This window comes from Protopterus annectens, chromosome 9.part0, assembly GCF_019279795.1.
Source record: "Protopterus annectens isolate FY-2018-M chromosome 9.part0, PAN1.0, whole genome shotgun sequence".
Taxonomy (NCBI): Eukaryota; Metazoa; Chordata; order Ceratodontiformes; family Protopteridae; genus Protopterus; species Protopterus annectens.
Window position 1 is genome coordinate 130471095 of NC_056743.1, and position 23759 is coordinate 130494853.

The window sequence follows — 23759 nt, forward strand, 5'->3', positions numbered from 1 at the left end:
CCTGGAGGTGTACATTTCTCACAAATTATACATCTGTGAAATGCTTAAAGAAAGCACAAACTCAAGAAAAGATATGTGAAAATATAAACATTCAAGGCAATTAAAACAAGTCTGATGACTTCCAACTATTACTATATGATTTGAGGCTAGGTTTGACCTTAAACTCTTCTATCCCCTTTACCAGATCCACCACTTCAGCATTAGCTTCCAGTTCAAGTTTACACACACACACACATATATATATATATATATATATATATATATATATATATAGAGAGAGAGAGAGACAGAGAGAGACAAGACAAGTAGGCAAGACAGATACTTCCCTTTATAGTGCGGGATGAATTAAATATTTGCTCATGGGATATATTTTTTTCCCTTTTGGGCATATTTCTTTTTCTCAAGTTAGTTCTCACTTCTGTACTGTTCATGTTTTAGCAAAATTCATATGCAGGAGCTGTGACGACTGTGTCCTGGCCCAGCAATCAAGGAGCCTCAATCCTCACCACTAACACCAGGGAGGTAGTCTCATAGAAGAGAGGAAAGGATAACTAATAAACACAGTAAAGTACAATTTCCCTTAAGTGCACACAGATATTACAGTCAGTCTGGGGCTGGTTGCTCCCTTGCTCACCAGGTCCCCAATAAGACTCCCCACTGGCACAGCTATAGGGTCCAGGTCTCAGCCTAACTGGGCAAGCTAAAACCTCCAGTACCCTCTCTGTCCAACCAGTGCTTCATGTCTCTGCCAAGTAGCTGACACCACACACACACACACACACACTTTGAGATAAGTATTTATACAACTTCACAGACACTCCTAGGAAAGGCTGACACAGATTCTCCAGCTGTGCCCCTTACCCAGATTATACAGTAGTAATTACTGTCACCACCCAGTTAATAATATCAGCTGCTCAATGGCCCTTAAAAGAGTGTCCAGTTATTACTGTGCAATATTATTATCCAATGGTACTATGACTAACAGTCAAGGCTTACTTTAGAGTGGCCTATTACAATAACCTCTATAAATATGCAATGTACTCTAGAGCTTTTCTCTACACAAAGCAGCCACAGTTAGAAGGTTTTAAAAATATTTAATAATAAACAATTAAATCACAAGACAAAACTACTACACCACAGAGATATCGAAGAGTTCACAGATCACACAGAAACTTAAAATAATACAGTAGGACAGGTCTGATTTCAAAGAAAAATACCTAATTAATCTTTACTAGCTTTAACTATTCCTACAAGAAATCACAGTGCTAAAATTTACATGTGAGCATAAGGCAGAGTGCTGATAAGCTGGATGTCCAAAGCCAAAATGCTTCCAGTCTCTTACGAGAAATAGTATTTAAACATTACTAACAAACGTGTCTCTAAGGCCCTTCCCAAATTACATCATTTTTGACACTTAAGATGATGCAATATGAATACTGGGAAAACCTAACACCTGGTCTGAGTTCTCAGGCCACAAACTGTATTATTTAGCAATCTAACACCTGCTCAGAACTTACAACAATACAAGGCATTTCACACATACACAGTAGCAGAAACTAGAGCAATAAAGCACCTTCCACATGTAAATTCTGGTCATAAACTTTATCCTTAAAACAATGGGCATGAAACCTTCATCCAGCCGCACTGGAGCTGAATTGTAAAACATTAAAGAGATTCATAAGATCTTTTCAACTTAAAAGACACATTTGAAATACTTAGCTTGGTTTTCCTTACAGCAGATGGCAATGTTGCAACAATCTTGAAGTTCACATTTTACAGTGTTTTCTTACATTTAAAAAACACAAGCCTGTATTTTACATTTATTTATACAGTTGATATAGTTGACTGCAAACTAGGAGCCATAGTCAAGTCCCCAAATGATGTGGACATCCTACAGAAGGGCCTCACTGAGACAGATGCCTGGTGTCAGAGCCATAGCCTCAAGCTCAATGCCAAAAAGGGCAGTGTCATCCCCTTTGGTAAAAACTCTGTACCCATGAACTACCACATAGGCAGCAATCTACTTAACACTGAATGTGTGATAAGAGACCTTGGGACCCAGGTGGACAGCAGTCTCTCCTTTGATAGTCACATCACCATAGTAGTCAAGAAGTCCTTCTTCATAGCACACCTCATCATAAGAGGGTTCGCATCCAGGAAAAACAGAGGTCATTGCTCCCCTCTACTTATCACTCATTAGACCCATTATAGATTACAATGTCCCTTTTGGAATGCACCTCAAGACATCTGCAGCAGTTGGAAAGGCCACAGAACTACCTCACAAAAAGGATTACTGGCCTCAAACAAATGCCCTACACTGACCGCCTCAAAAAACTCCAGCTGTACCTACGTCGAGGTGATCTCTGCCCAACATATAAAGCTATGTCAAACCCGGAGCTGTTGGACATGCTACACCTAAAGAAATCCCAATCGCTCTGAGCTACACGCTCTAGGAACCTAAACCTTGTCACCACAATAAACAGGACATGCTGGAGGGATAGATTCCTGTCCCAGAGACTTCCTATACTCTGGAACAAGCTACCCATCTATGTCAAGCAAAGTTCTTCATTAGCACTCTTCAAGAAAAAACTTGATGAATGGATGGGAAATAGGAAATACACCCCGGGGATCACTTCTGTGTCTCTGCTTGACAGTGGCACAGGAAAATAACTTTCTTGGGTGGCGTAAGCTATGGAACCTTGCTGGCTAGGCTTACGTAGGCCCTTGGGCTGACCTATGTATCAAATTCTATTTGACTAGGCTGGCAGTCTTTGCCAATCTCTCCCCAATTGTCACAGGAGCTACAAAACTAAGAGTAGGTAATGTACATTATGATAAAACTATTAGCAGACTGCAAAGGAATCTAATTAACCCCCTAGTTAACCTTTTTAACAAACTATAGCAGATGGATAAGGGTCCTGAAGGTAGGTCAAAGCATCTTTGATTCCTTTGTACTAGAGCTTTCGTTGACAAAATATATAGCTACAGCTAAGGAAAAGAATGAGTGGATATTTGGAATCCAGTAGATCAAATGATCTAGTGGAGCCTGAGTTTAGAGGACAAAACATCGTGCCAAGTAACTATATATATAAAAAAAAAAAAAAAAAACGTCTTCCACATACAAGGCCAATAAAGACATTGGTACCTCGATCAGTTTTCTCTTTGAATCTAGATCTTGTTTTTCTCATCTTTTTCTTTTTATTAACTTCAGGAAAAGTAGCGGATATTATTTTGAATTTCTGATAATTACAGTCTATTAATTAGATTGGTTAATTGTGAATTAAATTGTTAAACAACACTTTTAATTCACTTGGTTAAAAACTCCTGGAAAGCCGTGTCAAGGCAAGTAGCGAAGATGAAGCAAAGTGAATCTTAATGCAACATACTGGTGCCTGGCTATAAAAGAAAAGTTTTAATTCTTCATAAAGTAGAAAGAGAGTTTTGTATTAATTTCTTAAATTCTGATGCTAGAAATGGACGCCCTGCACTCTTTTCATTCAAGAGCTAATAAAAGAAATCGGATAATGTAAGATGAGTTTGAAGACCACGTGAATTTACAATCGCCACATCTCATTTTCCTGATGAGACTGTCTTGGATAATTCATGAACTTTCAAAAGTGGAGGAGAACAAAATCTTTATTTTGATAGAGAAACAAAGAGAGTTTACAGTTGTCACTACAAGCAAGAGAATAATCAAAAATGCCATCATTTCCTTTTTCTGAGGAAGAAATGGATTTAAAACAAATAGCAAGCTTCTCACAAATGTACAGTATAATGTATTAATTATTTCAATTATCTATAAAATAGAAAACATGCTAGTGTTATTGTATCACTGATGGAAATTAAAACGTTAATTGGAAGCTTTATTAATTAACAAAAGTCTTAGACAACTGACTGTATTGTTAATCCAAACAAGAAAATAAAAGCTTAGTGTGCCCAAAATGGTTTTGCCACAGGTTTTGTATATTCATGCAATACATGGAAAAGAAATACAAAAAGTCATTCATACAGCTGACATACTTATTTTGTGTATTGTAACACTGGGGCAACCTCAGTGCTACTTTTATTGCATCTGAAGCTAAATGGTTTGTGATGACTTGAGAAGAAACTGAAGATTTAATTGCATCTCCTGAGAAACAGCTGTTTTTTTCCTTTTGCAACAGAGATGCAGAGTGATTACAGACACACAACGAACAGTCATTTCCCTATCAGGAAAAGGTACGTCTATAACCACTGCATGTTGCTCCTCTTTGTGTGGAAGAAAAAAGTATTTAAGAACAGAAACTGTTGGCTGAGGTAGTGGTTAGGATGCCCATTGTCTTACCAACTTAAGATAGTAAAGAGTTTGCAGTTGTGGCCTACTTTGACTTTACAAAGGGTATTTTACATGTTATAATATAAAGTGCTACTGATGAATTCTTCAGACTTTGGATGGTCTATGGGGGGTTGTGGATAAAACAAAAGGACAGGTGGGTTGACAGTAGATGCTTTCCACTTCAATGTGCGAGGCCCCATGGGACTCCTTAATGGGAGCCAGTCATTTTCAGTGTTTATATAAAAGTGACACTGCATATCATCTGGAAGGAAACGCATGCATTTTGTTAGTCAATATAAAGATATGTAACAAGGTGATAATGGTAATTCAGGAAAGGAGCATAGCTAGAAGGAGAAGCAACAACAAAAATCAAAAGGGGTCTGGTTATAAATAGCTTTATTCTTTGAGAAGTGTAATCTATGTAGCTTTATGAAGTTAAGGAATTAATTAATTCCATTATGTGTAAAACACTGGCATTTGGCCTTGCCAAAGAGTGACATCTTTTGAATTTTAGTTTGAAGTCTGAATAGGCATATTATGTTAGCAAAGAAACCCTCATAATTGAGATGCCACAATGGAAAATCTGGGATCACTAAAGCACATCATGCAGTGTGACGTACGTAGTCAGAGGTCATTAGAAGGAAGTGATCTAAGGTTGTAGCTTGCATTTTGCAGGCAGTCTCCATGTGAGAATGGTGGAGTCCAATTTTGTAAATTTAAACTGCATAGGCATAACAGAGACCTGAGCTGTAGTAATTTGTTCTTTTAAGAGGACGTAGAATTGGTGTTCTAGTACTGGAGACAGATTAATAAACCTAAGATATTGTTTGCTGAAGTTTGTAATGATTTCATGTTCTTGGATGCTGAGGATGGGCTGACTATGCTTGAGTTAGACCAGATCAATAGCCTTTTTCAACAGTGACTCGCCCTTCTGCAGAAAGTAAATGGGATACTGTTCTTGACCTGAAGAGTTTGTTTTTAACTTTGGTTTGGGCTATGTGATATTGACAGTTAAGGTTCTGATTAAGCCACGGTACTAAATATTTGAAGTATTTATGTTTTGAAACTTTTCATTGGTCGTTGATTGCAGTGCGTCAATTAGGAGGGACTAAGAAGAGATTTTCTTTGATCCTGAATAATACAGCTTTATTTATTTATTTTTTTGTGGAGGTGTGCGTTTTTTTGTCACAAGTCAGCCAGTGATTTTTCTGTCTTTTCAACTATTAGTTTTATGGTTACATGGGATAAGCTTGATCTGAAGATAGTGATGACACTAGCATAAAATATAATAGGGAGCATTTGCAAATAATAAAAAAAGCAATGGGTAATAAAGAGAGAAAGAAAACAGGACAGGGCAAGACAGACTGTTATAGAGCACCTCTGGATAGGGTGGATGAGTTAGAGGTTGGGGAATCTATTCTGACTGAGAATGCAGACTGAAATGTAGGTTTTGAATTATAATGAGAATGAGACTAATTCCAGCAATTAACAGTGCATCTAGCAGATTAGTACCATCATAATCATCATCATCATCACAGGCTTCAGTAAGGTTTATTAATACTGTCCCGGCCAGATTTCCTAATAGTATTTCACATGTAGAGTCCAAAGGGGTGCGATTGTTCTTTTTCTTGAGCAGAGGCCAGGCTGATGCTCAGACAGTATGAGTTACTACTAAATATAACTCAAAGGTTTAGGATCAAGCCTCTTATTCTAATCAGGATGTTATATGTCCGAGACATGGCTGTCAAGAAATTCACCTCAACAGCAAAGCTCAAGAGGTGAATTTTGACATTCATGCCAAGAATACATAACCTAGGTTATGACTAGAGACCGAATCGTAATTCCTTGCAGTGCTTGGAGCTTTACATCCACTCATATACTACAAAGGTTAGAGGGAAAGAAGTACAAATTGCAGCAGCACTAAATGTTGTACAGCTTTGAAAGCTGTACCACACTTACCACTGCCACAAAGAGAATGGCCACAAAAGAATCAGTTAACACTTCATTTTTTTAGAATGAAGTTTGAACTGTTTAACATTTTAACAGTTTTCTACAGCTGTTCTGCTGTGTCCACTCACAGCTGCTAATGCTCTGTCTCAAGACAAATCTTAATAGCATTGATGGGTGCTTAATAAAAGATTGTTAAGCACTATTCTGATGTGCCAGAAAGGTACTTAAGATGCCTGTCTTTTTCCTGATTTCGAAATATAATTGTTGGTGCTCCAGGCACTGTATGAATGCTGCTAATAAACTGCCTATTTTAAGATCTTCCCTAGTATGACAGGATAGATATAGGCCTAAAATCATTGGTGATGGATGGTTGGGAACATGGAGATTGTATAAGTCTTAATATTAATGACTGAAAGCCTTGTTCCTTATCCCCCATCAAGATTAAATGGAAAACTGTTAAACACTTTCTCAAAATATAGAAGAATGTGTTACAAAAACTGCAGTTTGCAGAAGCTGCAGTTTATTTCCCAGTACTAAAAGCAAGGAAATGAAAGCTAAAGGGCTCATAGCCTAAATGTTGCCAATCCCAATGTCCAAAAAGATATCTATAACATCAAAGTGAGACAGAAGAAACTAACCCCATGTTGACCGTTTCACTACATTTCTGATATCACATCCCTTCAAACTGCTTTCACTTTGTTTACCTGAACTAGCATCCTGTAGGTTAGAAGGAAAGCAGGATGGGAAAAGAATCCAATGTTACTTAGAATGACATGTGACTTTCAGGTGTAGTCACATACAGGTGTGAGTACATGGGCTGCTGCATTTAAAGCAGGATGGGAAATTAATCCAATGTTACTTAGCATGACATGTGACTTTCAGGTGTAGTCACATACAGGTGTGAGTACATGGGCTGCTGCATTTAAAGCAGGATGGGAAATGAATCCAATGTTACTTAGCATGACATGTGACTTTCAGGTGTAGTCACATACAGGTGTGAGTACATGGGCTGCTGCATTTAAAGCAGGATGGGAAATGAATCCAATGTTACTTAGAATGACATGTGACTTTCAGGTGTAGTCACATACAGGTGTGAGTACATGGGCTGCTGCATTTAAAGCAGGATGGGAAATGAATCCAATGTTACTTAGCATGACATGTGACTTTCAGGTGTAGTCACATACAGGTGTGAGTACATGGGCTGCTGCATTTAAAGCAGGATGGGAAATGAATCCAATGTTTAGAATGACATGTGACTTTCAGGTGTAGTCACATACAGGTGTGAGTACATGGGCTGCTGCATTTAAAGCAGGATGGGAAATGAATCCAATGTTACTTAGCATGACGTGACTTTCAGGTGTAGTCACATACAGGTGTGAGTACATGGGCTGCTGCATTTAAAGCAGGATGGGAAATGAATCCAATGTTACTTAGCATGATGTGACTTTCAGGTGTAGTCACATACAGGTGTGAGTACATGGGCTGCTGCATTTAAAGCAGGATGGGAAATTAATCCAATGTTACTTAGCATGACATGTGACTTTCAGGTGTAGTCACATACAGGTGTGAGTACATGGGCTGCTGCATTTAAAGCAGGATGGGAAATGAATCCAATGTTACTTAGCATGACATGTGACTTTCAGGTGTAGTCACATACAGGTGTGAGTACATGGGCTACTGCATTTAAAGCAGGATGGGAAATGAATCCAATGTTACTTAGCATGACATGTGACTTTCAGGTGTAGTCACATACAGGTGTGAGTACATGGGCTGCTGCATTTAAAGCAGGATGGGAAATGAATCCAATGTTACTTAGCATGACATGTGACTTTCAGGTGTAGTCACATACAGGTGTGAGTACATGGGCTGCTGCATTTAAAGCAGGATGGGAAATGAATCCAATGTTACTTAGCATGACATGTGACTTTCAGGTGTAGTCACATACAGGTGTGAGTACATGGGCTGCTGCATTTAAAGCAGGATGGGAAATGAATCCAATGTTACTTAGCATGACATGTGACTTTCAGGTGTAGTCACATACAGGTGTGAGTACATGGGCTGCTGCATTTCACTTCGGGGTCTTAAGGAAAGCAGGAGGGGAAATGAATCCAATGTTACTTAGCATGACATGCGACTTTCAGGTGTAGTCACATACAGGTGCGAGTACATGGGCTGCTGCATTTCACTTCGGGGTCTTAAGGAAAGCAGGAGGGGAAATGAATCCAATGTTACTTAGCATGACATGTGACTTTCAGGTCTAGTCACATACAGGTGTGAGTACATGGGCTGCTGCATTTAAAGCAGGATGGGAAATGAATCCAATGTTACTTAGCATGACATGTGACTTTCAGGTGTAGTCACATACAGGTGTGAGTACATGGGCTGCTGCATTTAAAGCAGGATGGGAAATGAATCCAATGTTACTTAGCATGACATGTGACTTTCAGGTGTAGTCACATACAGGTGTGAGTACATGGGCTGCTGCATTTAAAGCAGGATGGGAAATGAATCCAATGTTACTTAGCATGACATGTGCCTTTCAGGTGTAGTCACATACAGGTGCGAGTACATGGGCTGCTGCATTTCACTTCGGGGTCTTAAGGAAAGCAGGAGGGGAAATGAATCCAATGTTACTTAGCATGACATGTGACTTTCAGGTGTAGTCACATACAGGTGTGAGTACATGGGCTGCTGCATTTCACTTCGGGGTCTTTGTTTTCATATTTTTGATAGTCACAATGACTAGCTGGTTCCTTAACAGACAATTTATTGCAAGAAATTTAAGTAAATGTATACACTTTGTGCACTTGTGTGCGTGTGTGTACACAAGTGTGTATGTGTGCACGCACACATGTATAGATGCTCAGGTATGTAGGTGCAGAAGAGTAGCTAGGGTGGGGTAAAGTGTCATCTGCCCTAGGCACAAGATACTAGGTAGATACTGATCAGTTGGGCAGGGCAGTACAGCATTCATTTACAATTTGGCATTTGTGAATTCTAATACTGATTCTCCAGTTAGAACTGAAGTTCTTGCTTCAGTGCTTTGTGTGTGGTCTAAGTTATAGCAAGAACTTTGCTACAGATTTTAAAGAATATACATAGATAGAATTGAGGAGCACCGTAACATAAGAACTGACATTTTTTTTCCTTCTCACTTAGACATGAAAGGTGCAAAGGAACAGAGGACCCGGTCCTCTTCCTGAGGAGTGCCAGATTGGAGAACAGATCTTTGTTTTTGTTCTTTCTCCTCAAGTTAGAGTTGGGGACACCAGATTGGCGAGGGGCACCAAGCATGAGATCAGCCAGCTATGGCTCTTTGCAAGTGCATTCCCATGGCACATGAAGGCATAACTTTAGACATTTGCACTTTAAATCTTAATAACCAGACTGAGAAGGACATTTAAGAAGTGTGCTCAGCTTCAAATTAGTATCCATTCTTTTATAGCAATGCTGAAATGAATAAGTTACTGATCTTTAAATAAGGCAGCTCACTGAAGGTTTTCTATTAAAATGCAAGTCACTGTTCAAGTTTTGTTGCAGAACTGCAAACTTCTGAATTTTTATTTAATGTAAATATAAAAACATGCAAATTTTTTTATTTAAATGCACACGTGATGTAAGCATATGAAACATTCAGCAGCATATACATTCTTCAGTAGGAAGTATTTGCATGATTGTGGACTGCGAATCATAGCATAAGAAAAAATCTACGACATTACTTCTAGCCCTTTTGTAAGTTTTAAATGTACCATTTTGTACAGTTTCTATATGTTTTTCCAAGTCCCACTAAAGCTTTACACAACGCAATTTAATTTTACCAAATATGGTGGTGAAAACAAAGGCACTGCTTAAGACAATACATTTCTCATTGTATCTGTTTCTGTGAAACAGAAATTACATCTGACTTGCAGAAGGGAATCCAGCAAAAAGTAAGCAGACACTTCCTATAAAGCCAGATGAATGCAAAAATTCCCTAATGAAATCAAAAATGACTTCATGAATGGATATTACACTTACAAGCATGCTTGTGTCTCTTCTGACTCATTAAATTTTACCCTGGGGGCAGTAATATTCAAAAGAATGTTTATTTTATGAAAATTCCTAATAAGTCTCATATGATGTTCCTCTTAAGCACCAGATCTTATGCATATTCAGTAATTTTCCTGTTTTAGACAGGGGCTGCCATTTAAAGGGTATGAAAACTATTATTTCTGCATTTACTAATATGTTGTTTTTTACTTGACATTTACTAATATGTTGGAGTATACTTAGCATTTACTAATATGTTGGGGGTTTCTTTAAATAACTGTCTTATAATGCAGTCATCTTCTGTAGTGGTTTATGACCTTCTCTCAGCAATCATGCAACCTAAAACATATAAAATTCTGAAAAATAAAAAATATTCAAAAATTCCAGATGATTTATTCTTAAAAACAGGCAAGCTAAAGGATAAATTGTTAGAAAAACTATTAAGCATGCACACATATACACACACCTCAAATGCACAGAACTGCTTTACTGAAGATGTTTCATACAAAAACAATAACCAGCAAATAAGTATTTTTTGCTGCAAAACCCACTTTTACCCCCACCACCCATAATTTATTATTTTTGCTCAGACGTTGCTCAATCTCAGAGAAGCAGCAATCATTTAAATTCCACACTTTCTCCAAGATTCTGTGATTGCTGTCAATACAAACTACAGTTTTGGCCACCTCTTATCACTACAAAGGAAAACAGCATACCAAAAAATGCTCAAATGAGCAAGGCATGAGCAGTCAGGAAACAAGAATCTGATGGGAACAAACACACACACACACACAAAAGGGTTACTTTTTGAAGCACAGAGGTACTCTAAGCATTGCTGCTCAAGCACAGTGCTTCAGAAGTGCTGAAGGGAACAACTTCATTTATGTAAAAAAAAAAAAAAAAAAAAAGGTTTGCCTTTTATATGACTAATTTCAGCAACAGAAGTGATTATTAAAAAATTAGGGGACTATTAGAAAGCAACATCCATGTGCCCACATGGAGAGAAAAAAGGGACTTACCAGAGTATGAAACATTGTTTCGGGATAAACATTCTTTCATGATCTTCTTTTTGTTTTGTGCATTCATTGGGAAATCCTCAATTTGTTCAGAGGCTTGCATGTTTGCAAGGATACACACACACACACACACACACACACACACACACACACACACACACACACACACACACACACACACACACACACAAATGCATATTATTCAATATTGCTGGCCTGGCCATCCTGGGTGGAGGGGGTCAGACCTGACTTACAACACAGGTAACACTTATCAGAAGCCCTATGTGCTCAACTGGTTCCAAAGCTGTCTAGCTCATGCTAACATACTGTATTCACACAGAGTATGAGGAGTATGTAGAAGCAAGCTTAACATACTGTATTCACACTATGAGGATGAGGACTATGTAGAAGCATGCTTAATATACTGCATTCACACTGAGGATGAGGAGTATGTAGAAGCATGCTTAACATACTGTAGTCACACTGAGGATGAGAAGTATGTAGACGCATGCTTAGAGTGTATTCAGGTCTATGAGGACTTTGTAGAAGCATGCTTAACATACTGACTTCACACTATGAGGATGAGGAGTATGTAGACGCATGCTTAACATACTGACTTCACACTGAGGATGAGGAGTATGCAGAAGTATGCTTAACATACTGTATTCACACTGAGGATGAGGAGTATGTACATGCATGCTTAACATAGTGTATTCACTTCTGTGAGGATGAGGACTATGTAGAAGCATGCTTAACATACTGACTTCACACTGAGGATGAGGAGTATGTAGACGCATGCTTAACATACTGACTTTACACTATGAGGATGAAAAGTATGCTTAACATACTGTATTCACACTGAGGATGAGGAGTATGCAGAAGCATGCTTAACATACTGTATTCACACTACAAGGATGAGGAGTATGCAGAAGCATGCTTAACATATTGCATTCACACAGAGGATGAGGAGTATGTAGAAGCATGCTTAACGTACTGTATTCACACTATGAGGATGAATAGTATGCAGAAGCACGCTTAGCATACTGTAATCACACTGAGGAGGATTATGTAGAAGCACGCTTAACAGTGTATTTACACTATGAGGAGGACTATGTAGAAGCACGCTTAATGTACTATATTCACACTATGAGGATGAGGAGTATGCAGAAGCACGCTTACCATACTATATTCACACTACAAGGATGAGTATGTAGAAGCATGCTTAACATACTGTATTCACACTACAAGGATGAGGAGTATGTAGAAGCATGCTTAACATACTGTATTCACACTACAAGGATGAGGAGTATGTAGAAGCATGCTTAACATACTGTATTCACACTATGAGGATAAGGAGTATGTAGAAGCATGCTTAACATACTATATTCACACTATGAGGATGAGGAGTATGTAGAAGCATGCTTAACATACTGTATTCACACTGCAAGGATGAGGAGTATGTAGAAGCATGCTTAACATACTGTATTCACACTACAAGGATGAGGAGTATGTAGAAGCATGCTTAACATACTGTATTCACACTATGAGGATAAGGAGTATGTAGAAGCATGCTTAACATACTGTATTCACACTACAAGGATGAGGAGTATGTAGAAGCATGCTTAGCATACTGTATTCACACTACAAGGATGAGAGTATGTAGAAGCATGCTTAGCATACTGTATTCACACTACAAGGATGAGGAGTATGTAGAAGCATGCTTAACATACTGTATTCACACTATGAGGATAAGGAGTATGTAGAAGCACACTTACCATACTATATTCACACAAGGATGAGTATGTAGAAGCATGCTTAACATACTGTATTCACACTACAAGGATGAGGAGTATGTAGAAGCATGCTTAACATACTGTACTCACCATATGAGGATGAGGAATATATAGAAGCACACTTCACCCCAGGAAGTAATGATTGCGGGTTTGGAAGAGCACAACCGGTCTACTCCCTACTACCAGACTCTTGCCAATGATTGGAGAGTAGACAGGGATTCCAAAGCAGGATAGGTCATAGGGATCTGGCCTAGCTGTGGAATACCTGGTTCCCGTTTGGGTCACAATGATCTGGGCCTAGCTCTGGAATACCCGGTTCCAAATCATCTGAACAAGTGGACGAACTGGAGTAAGATATGGGAGCCATCACACAAAGTCCTGGGGAAAATAAATAAGGCACTAGTTTACTCTTATTTCACTGGCCTTGTATTCTTATAAAACTATCCCACTGATCTATCTTGCCTACATATTTCTCATCCAAGATCTATAGAAGGCGATAAGCCGAAAACGCTCATCTCTTGTTTTTAGTGCACTGGAGCTTTGCCATGGTATCATCTTCTGTTTTCTTGCACTTGGATTCATTTTTCAGGAATGAGTTTGCTGGCTTACTTGCATTCATTTTTCAGGAGTGAGTTTGCTGGCTTACTTGGATTCATTTGTTCATATTTCTCATCCTATTGATAACCAGTCTTTCCTAATCCAGCACTTATTTTCTTTTGAATCATACAATGATGTGCCTTATGCCTGCCCCATGTAGTCTGCAACTGTTATTGCTATTAACCCTACTACCTCATTTAGAAGGCTGCTTTAATCATCCACTTCCATTTATATGAAATTATTATTTATTGGAGATGCCCAAAGACGTTTGCCTTGCAGATTCAGATTATGTCCTAATATTTTCAAACATCCCTTTATAAGACAATGCCCCCTTGGATTTGGTCTGTCATGTTAATGTTTTAAGATTTACAGAACTATAATTTATGATGCTTTATGTTGTACGTTACTTTTATATTGATGGAAACACCAGAACAATGCTTGCCAGTATTATTTATGCACACAGATAAACTGTTTTTCCCTATTTTATTTCCCACATTCATGCTTTCCACAGACCTTTAAATCCATCTGACCTGCAGTGCAAGAATTTTGTGAAAACAGCAGGCCCCTATGTGCACTCTGTTATCCAAATAGGACTTACAAATACTTTGAAAGACTTACACTGACATATTAAGGTCAAAGTCTGTTTCCGTTCTCTCACTCACCGTGAAATATGCATCTCAACTATTGAACTCCTGTAAAGATGTCTGCATGCAATTATTTACTTTATTCTTCAAAATGTAAAGAGCATTAGAGCAGATAAGTTCACCCATATCATGCAGATATTTACTAAACAGGTCAGAACAACCCAGGCAAAATATTTATTATAATTCCTAACTTATTCTGTATGGCATTTGAAGACACTGAGACTTTATTACATAGTCTGGCATAACTATTTGGTTTACTATATGGAGATAAGATAACAATTTGATCTCCAGTTCAAGTATTCTTCAACAATAAAATAGTCCTACTCAGGAGTACCAAAGACAACAATATGCTATATTGAACTGTTGTGAGATTGTCTGGCACCCTTTGCAATTTTGTAAAACTGTGTCACTGTGAATATCTTCTCAAAATGTTAATGATGAAGACCAAAACAAAAAACCTCATGTGACTGCAGCAATTTGTTTTTCACATTTATAGCAAAATAAAATTTCCTTAGCATCACTCAGCTTTTGAGCATGCTACAATAAAGGGCTTATGTCCGTATTACAAGATAGCATCAGAGATGGAGCCAAGCATCTGATGCTAAGTGCTTCTCTCTAACACGAGTGGCTGTGACAGTCTGCACTAGCTACAGTCTTGTAAACATAAGTAAAAGACATTAATGTAATGTAGCTTGGATGAAACAAGTACATGAACTGGTGACCCAGTATCTGAATTAAAACTAAGATGTTTCATTCTTCTTGTGTTTAATAGAGGAGAGAGAAGACAATACTTTAAAAAAGAGATGTCACTTGATTTTACAGTGGCAACTTATCATAAAACAGAAATATTATGTAACCTAGATGCACCATTTAATACCAACTCACAGTACAGAGAAAGGATATAGAGAAAGAGGAAATGCAATGTTCCTGACAGCAGCTTGGAATGACAACTCAGCTAACCAACTAAATCTCCACACAGAGAAGCCAAGTGCCACTTCTGGATCTTGGTCGAGCATTTCACTGTGGCTCCAAAACATCCTCTGGTCAGAGCTTCAGGGAAGTTAAGATGAGCATCATTCATATGCTAATGATCAGCCAGGCCACACCCTCCAAGATCATCAAAGATCCACAGTGGTTCCACATCAACCATGTGTGCTACTCTGCAAGGCAAAGAGCATTTTCTCAAGGAAATAATTTACAATAAGATCCTATAAAAAAATTAGCTGAATCAAGAATGGCTGAAACCAGTCAAGGACTGTTAGAAGCAGCCTACAGTAGTCATGGCAACCTGGTCCACCATATGAAATACTGAAGGAAAAATTAAGAATGAAGATGGAATAATCCTACTGGATTCTTCATCATTATTGTTAAGCACCCAGACAAAAGCAGACTTTGGCAATGACTGAATTAAGTCTGGAAGGATCATAGAGACATTGAGATGACACTTTAGAATCTAACTGCAAAAGTCCACAATCTTCTCAAAAAGGGGGGGGGGGGGCTTGAAAAAGACCAATAGCTTTGTATGATGGATGCATGTACACTAAACCTAATCTTTGACAATGGCCAACAACTGATTCTAAAAATGTCTTTCTTACAACTGACATTGTATTTCTTTTCTTTTTACATGAGTTAATATCCCTGAACTCACTCAATTGAAATGAGCAAATAATCTAGGAACATTTAAAATGTTTTACCTGAAATGGTATTGTCCCTTGTAGTTATATTCTCAGGTAACCATTAATCACTTCCAGGTTTATGATTATGTAAATCTATAATCTGTCATATCCTGCAGTTCCCTTGCTCCATACAAAGTGAGCCATCCACAGGTTTTAATAGGAAGGAGCTCAGGGTTAATGGCTGCTGACCAGTTCGGATACAAAAGTGCCATTTCCATATGCCTATGTGTATGTCTGAAGTAGTCGCCAAGTCTTTTACACTATTTTACGGGTGTGCATTTTAGCGCCAAGTAACTCCGTATTAGAAAATCAGCTATTCTTTAAGTTACAGTTTAAAACTATCACCTTATGATCATTGTATTTGTGGTCAGTCATTTCAATCCGTTACAGAGTTCAGACAATATTTTGTTTTGTAACAAATTGCTTACAGGGGGTTGTATACCATTTTTAAGCTCAAACTCCTGCTTTTGACTTCTTCCTGTACAAACTAAAGTAGACTTTTTTCCTTGAAGCACAGACTAAAATAAATTTAGATTTATTTACATAGAGGAAGCACAGGCCATGTGATGGTAGGTAACAGGCAGCTTGTACAGCAGCCAACAGGCTACCCATTAAGTAATCAACACTTGATTTGGTGTTATGCAGCAGTAAACTGTCTACTAGTCTGACAATTAACACCTGGCCTGGTGTGTAAAAGGACTGAGAAACAAGAGACTGACTGCTGGAACATACAATGCTGAAAATATCTAGGACAGCTATACTACATGAAGTTTTTCTGAGATTTACTTGTCTTCTCACTTTACCATGAATTCTATTGCTATAACGATGTTCACAAATAGAAAGAAAATGCTAAGTAGATTGCAAGCTGTAATAAGGGAAATGATAATGTACCTTGTGTATCTAGCAGGGAAAACAGAATGCTCTCATATACAGAAATGAATAACAGAACGCTTAGCAAGAGATCCCAATTTTTAAGAACTCCTAAGGAAATAGCAATGCACAGACATAAAACAGACCCAGAAGAGGAAAAGGGAAAACACAACGAGATATTTGAATGAGTGAATAGGACAAAGGGAACAAATGAGAATAAAATCAATAAAATATATCTGACAGAGGATAAACAGGCCTCCATGCATTTGCAACAAAATCCTTTAGAAAAGAAAGTTACTGATTGAATCTCACTCCCTGGCAAATGTTCTTCACACAGGTTTGTCTTTTCTGATATACAGACATGTAATTTAGTGGGAAAGTATTTACAATAGACAGCGCAGTGCAAAGGTCAACTGAAAATCAGGCCAATGCAGGAATATTGACAATGGATCAGATAATAATTAGCCAGCATTTAATGAAAGAATTCAGAGGAGAGATCGACTATCTAAGTGTAGAAGTTTCAATGATAAAAGATAAAAAACTAAACAAACATAGCTACAATGTGAGAAAAAGTACAGTTATAGCATAGACCTGACTGAAGATCTAAGATAAAAGGAAAGGTGGTGATCGATTTATAGTCGATGAGTAAGTCCGTACGGGAAAATACTAAAAAGGATTTGAAACAGAAAATGAAGAACAATGAGAGGAAAACGGGAAAGCTTGACACAGGAATGGTTAGTAGGGTAGAAAAAGGAGCGAGACAAAATAGAAAAAGAAAGCTCTAGCATTGGAAGGAAAGACCAAGGTTAAAGTAGTTGAGAGAGCCATGAAATTAAGGATGCAAGGGTAGTTTATAGCAAGAATCAACTGAGATGACCAGAAAGAGTGCTTAGAAGATGGATTTAAGAAATATTCATAGTTGTGTAGAAACATAGGATGCTTTCTACTGTAAGCTATAGGGAACAATTAGGCCAGTTAGTTCATATATGACAGAGCAACGGATGTCACAGGATGAATCTGAAGAAAAGGTGCCACAGCAAGATGCTATAAACTTTCTATAGCATGCCCACAGGAAATGGAAAACAAGGGATGTGCCCTCAGTTTGGAAGAAAATGAGCTAAAAGAAGAGTTCCTTGATTTAATAGACATAGATATATTAAGATCAGGAAAAGAAATAGACTGCAGATGGTCAATAAAACCCCAAAAGTCAGAAGTCTGATAAAACAAATGAACACAGTAATTAGGATTGTCCATAGAGATCCATGCAATATAATAGAAGTAAACAGGATATATTAGTGTGCATCTAAATTAATAACCGATAAAGTTCAACCACAAGAACACAGGGTAGTGAGGGAATGAAATAGGGGAAATCAAATACGATCATGGAATTATCAAACAGAGAAAACTATAAAGCGGTTAAGGCAAGAAGTGTCACTGCTGGAAGATTATAGAAGATGGAATAGATCATTAAAAATAGTAAGAAAGATAGATGTGATAAAAGCAATGCACACTATTAGAACAGACTATCATGCACTATCGTAAATAACAAATTAAACATTTCAGCACATGAGGAAAACTTAGAAGATACACAGAAAATATAAATGAAAAGTACAAAATAAGCAATTTATTGATGACCCAAAAAAGTGTTAGAGAATTGCGAAACAAGGTAAAGGAATTGAAAGACCACCAAAAAAGAAACTGATGCATTTTGGAGAAGTATTTATGAAGATCCTGTGGAACATAAAAATGTTAAATGGATAAAAGAAGTAAAAGAAAGAATAAAACGTTTAAAGGTACAGGAAATGAAATGGGATGAAGTAACAGCCAGAGAGATTGAAATAAATATATGAAAAGCCTCTAATTGGGAAACCCCACTCCCAGATGCAGTACCTAATTTTTGGTTAAAATTATTAACAACTTTGCACGAAGATTTAGCCATGAGTAAGAACTATTTATATGCACATCCCAGACAGACACCAACCTGGCTAACAATTGCTAAAACAATGCTCCTACTTAAGAATGATCCTGCAAGCTAGCCTTTAAATTATAAACCAATAACTTGCCTTCCAATGACATATAAACTATACACAGGAATCGATGTTGACAGTATATAGTCATTTAGAAGAAAACTCAATTATGTCAGCAGAACAAAAGGGCAATAAAAGAAAGTCATATGGAACAAAGGATCTTTTGTTAAATAAAGTCATAGTGGAGAACTGTAAAAAGGGGAAGAATCGAAGTATGGCATGGATTGACTACAAAAAAGCATTTGATAGTATCCCACATTCATGGATAAAAGATTGCTTAAAAATTACACTGATGGACTACATTACAGTGTCCAGGAAACAGTGGCAGACCACTTAGCAATTAAGCCATGATAAAGGCCAAGTTATTATTGGGTCTACATTAAAATTATGAAAGCCCTAGTCACCGAATACGAAAACACAGACACATATTCCGTGAACTGCAAATACACCAAACGCCCAAAACCACGAAATTCAAAAACTCGAACCGTCATAGTTGTCCCACCCCACTGCCCGCTACATACTACTTACCCAAACAAATTAAATAAACCACATACACTAACCAAAACCATACTTCTAACCCTAAACTAAACCCTACTTCTAACCCTACACTAAATCTTGCAAATACCATGTATGCACTTATCTTAACCCGCACCCTAACCTTAAGGTCCATAACTATCACACACTTACCTTAAGAAACTATACCCAAACAAATTAAATAATCCACACACATACACTTAACAAAACCCTACTTCTAACCCTATACTAAATCTCATATACACTACCATCTATGCACTTACCTTAACCCGCACCCTAACCCTAAGGTCCGTAACTATCACACACTTACCTTACGGAGCTATACCGCAGAAGGGCCAACCATGACGATTCGATGTTTCGGATTTCGCGGTTCAGGATGATCAATGTTTTCGTGGTTCAATGAAGACGTGTCAGCGTTTGCGTGTTCGGGTAAGTACACCTTCGAGCTTCTAATATAAACCCGTTATTATTCCAGGGATACAAATTCAAAGGGGGATATTCCAGGGTGATTCTCTGTAACCCTTCCTATTCTGCCTTGCTCTGAACCCATTAAACTGCCTATTAAACAGCTTAGGCCATGGCTACAATTTGGCTACTAGAAAACAACAAAGTATAAATACTTCTCGTCTTCTCTTTGTTGATGATTTAAAAAACTGTATAGCTCATCGGATGAGGAACTGAAAAGCAAAGCTGCAGGTTGTCAAAACTTTTCAGATGATATAAGAATGTAATTTGGTCTTGATAAATGTGCAAAAGCGACCTTTAAAGCAGGAAAACTGCAACACCAGGAAACCATCAGTTTGGGACAAGAATGTGATATAAAACAACTTGAGCAAGAGGGAGTGTATAAATATTTGGGAACTGATGAAGGATCAGCAATAAAACATGAACAAATGTGAATAAAACTTAGTAAGGAATACTTCAGAAGACTTCAATTAATCCTGAAAACAATGCTGACATCTGGGAACAAAATCCAAGCTATAAACCAATTTGCTCTTCCTGTCCTAACTGTGATTGATTGGCCCCAAAACATGTTAGATAGATTAGATATTAAAACAAGAAGGATGTCTGATGCTCACCAAATAATCTATAAAAATCAGTGTATACCAAGATTATATATTCCCCGTTCTGAAGATGGGATGGGCCTCCTTTAAAACTGATTACATGTGTAGATCCGCAGTCATGGGACTCCACATCTGCTGACCTCACAAAACCCAAATGTAGTGAAAGTTTTGAAACATGAGAACAAATCTAAGATGACTTCTCTGCTTAATCTAGCAGAAGCATATCTGCGTCAAGCAGAAATGGAAATCAAACCAGAAGATAAAAATCAGGCAGCAACTGAATTTACCAAAATAAAAAAAAAAAGAAAGATATAAGGTGAAGGACCAGATGAGAAAGCAAGAAATGTGGGAAAAGCATAAATATAGCTGCAAGTATAGAAAACTTCTGGAAGAACCTTGTGTTGATCAGGAATGAATGCAGGAATAGTTAAGGAGAGGTGAATTTAAACCAAGAGATGAAAGGTTAATATTGGCAGTCCAAGATAGTGGGCTACATACACACTGGTCCAGTGAACATGTGGGAGAAACAGACAAATGTAGGTTTTGCAAAACTGAATTGGAAAGAGTCGCATACCTTGTTGCTGGTTGTAACATACTAATGGCTGAAGGACTGTATATTGAAAGGCATAATAATGTGGCATGACTTTTGCACTGGGGATTGTGCAAACAGTATGGTACTGAAGTGACTGAAAAACACTGGAAACACGAGCCACAAAGTATTGAAAATGATGAAGTTTATATCACATGGGATCACCCATTACCAACAGTTCTAAAGATAGATGCTAGAAAACCTGATATACTGGTCCAAGAAAAGAAGACAAAAGTAGCATTGATTATTGAAATCGCCACACTCGGTGACTACAGTGTCTTTCATTCAGAGAGACACAAAATCATAAAATATCAGGATTTGCAGGCAGAAACAAGAACGATGTGAAAGAAAGATACTCAAACAGTTCCAATCATAGTAGTAGGAGCAATGGGTCTTATAAAAAAGAATTACAATCGTATTTAGATATGTTACCAATCCATGTAACCTTGTACAAACTGCAAAAGGAGTCATTACTGGGCATATTGCGGGTGTTGCGAAGAGCAATTCTGGGTGACAAAGTTTGAAATGATACTAATTTCATGAACTTTAATTGCACTTTGACTTCGGAATGGGGTGTATTCCCATCATGGTATTAGAAACCCATAGAATTTGGAGAAATTAAAAAAAAAAAGTTATGAGGAACAACATTATAGTTATAACATGAATGATCTATGGAGGTAGATAACATCTGTAACTTAAAATAGTGCTCAGAAAAGAGAATGATGGTGGTGTAACTAACTTTGAAAGCTAGAAAATTGTTTTCTTCAAGAATTTAATAAGCTTAGTTCTTAACAACAGAAATGGAAAAAAAAAGTTTTAATCTATATTGAGAACAATAAGAAACTGACATTTGCACCCATTGTGGCCAGTTATAAAGTGTATAAAAATGAAAACTCTCAGAAAAACTCAGACTGTATAGCTGAGTTGTAAAAGTGAGAATGAAGCTGGGCTAGAGGAGGAAGGATGGACTATGGTTCGTAACAAAACTAGCAAACAACGATTATGACCAGTGTCAAAAGATGACTTACAAGAGATTAAGACATACCCAGTACTTAACCTACTCAAAATGAGAATAAACTCTAATAAACCTGAAAAAAAAGCATTAATTTAATATTTGGAATGAATATCTAAAGGGATATTTGAGATTAGTTAAAAAAAAGTTGATGAGTGAATAATGCACACAAAAACAGACTGATATTTGGATTCCCAGAGGATTTCCCAAATTCAAAAGGTTCCATTCAAAAGTTATTTATTGTCTAGACTATGACTTATCAATAGGATTAGGTGGAGTAAACGCTGATATCAAAGAGAAACAAATTTAGGAAAACAGAGAAGCATAAAACTTCTATTTTGTAGAATACAGCAGGAGTGCAGGCAAAATGGTCCTCCAGAACACTAGGAACTTCTGAAAAATATATCACGGTAACCCTTAACTCATACAGAACAAACTCACTCCAGGACTACTGTTTCAGCTATCAAAAAGGAAAGTACAAGACACCAAGTGGAGGCATTACAGTTGTGATTAAGACAAGCAAGGAGACTGAACCTATAATTAATGTTATTATCTAGAGAGCTGTTGTTAGTGATATTTAATTGGTTGCGTGTGCATTGGACTTTGATATTTTGTCACATAATAGGAATGCATCAAGGCGTACCAAATGGAGTGGGAGCTGATTAATGAAGAGATGCTTAAAAGGATATAATATATTGAAGAGAGTGAAGAAAAGGCCGATTATTCAGGAAAGATTGGGTATATGCATCAGGAATTATCAAGGACGATAATTCATATTGGACACTGGAGGCCCTGTGCAGTGGTAGCTTTTCCACCCAAGATGACTGGCTCATTGGTGGAAAGACATGCTAAGGTTCTTCAAAGAAAAGGTTGAACAGAAATAACAGATGGTATTTTAAGAAATAACATCATTAATTAATAAAAATGGACATAAATATCCAAGTTACTATTGCTAGAATAAGACATTAAATCCAACAACTAGAAGAAAAAAAAGGCTCAGGATCCACATGGAGTTCATAGATTAATACTAGGTTAACTGCCCTTCTGGGTCATTTTAAGCCTAGCCAATTACCCCATATGAGAATCAAACACTGTACCTTGTGTCTGTAAGCAAACACCTTAACCATTATGCCAATCTCCCACCCCCTTAAAAAAGAAAAACAGCAAATGAAACAAAAATGGAAAAACAAACTAATAGCCTAGTACTTTATGCAATATCTGCAAAGCTATAATGTCCATATAGCCTGGAAAAAGGGCGTAGTCATTCCTATTTTTATAAAGGGTGATACAAAAAAGTTATAAAACGTATTATTACCTTGTCACTCACCTAGACTGTTCCTTAAAGGCATTTCCGGTCAAGTGCTTGAGGAATTAAAGAAATGGATTGGAGAAGAATCAGTCCCTAGACATCAATTTGCCCATATGGGGCATTATATTTACTATTTATAAGAACAGCAATACAAAAAAAATCTGAAAATGTATCACCCTTTTTGTTGGTTCCTTAAAGATTTATTTTCCATTATAATGCTCGAGGAATTAAACAGCTTGGAAAAGTACCAATCAATAGATATTAGTATGCCTACAGGCAGACTAAATCAATGCTAGATGCTTGCCTTATTTTGACCATATATTACAACAATGTG

The 23759-nt window shown here is 37.5% G+C and overlaps 1 protein-coding gene across 4 annotated transcripts in view; it reads right to left on the reverse strand.

The window, feature by feature from the left end:
- SLC1A2 (solute carrier family 1 member 2) overlaps positions 1-23759 on the reverse strand; it is a 472492-nt gene that overhangs the window by 143332 nt on the left and 305401 nt on the right. The window lies entirely within an intron of this gene.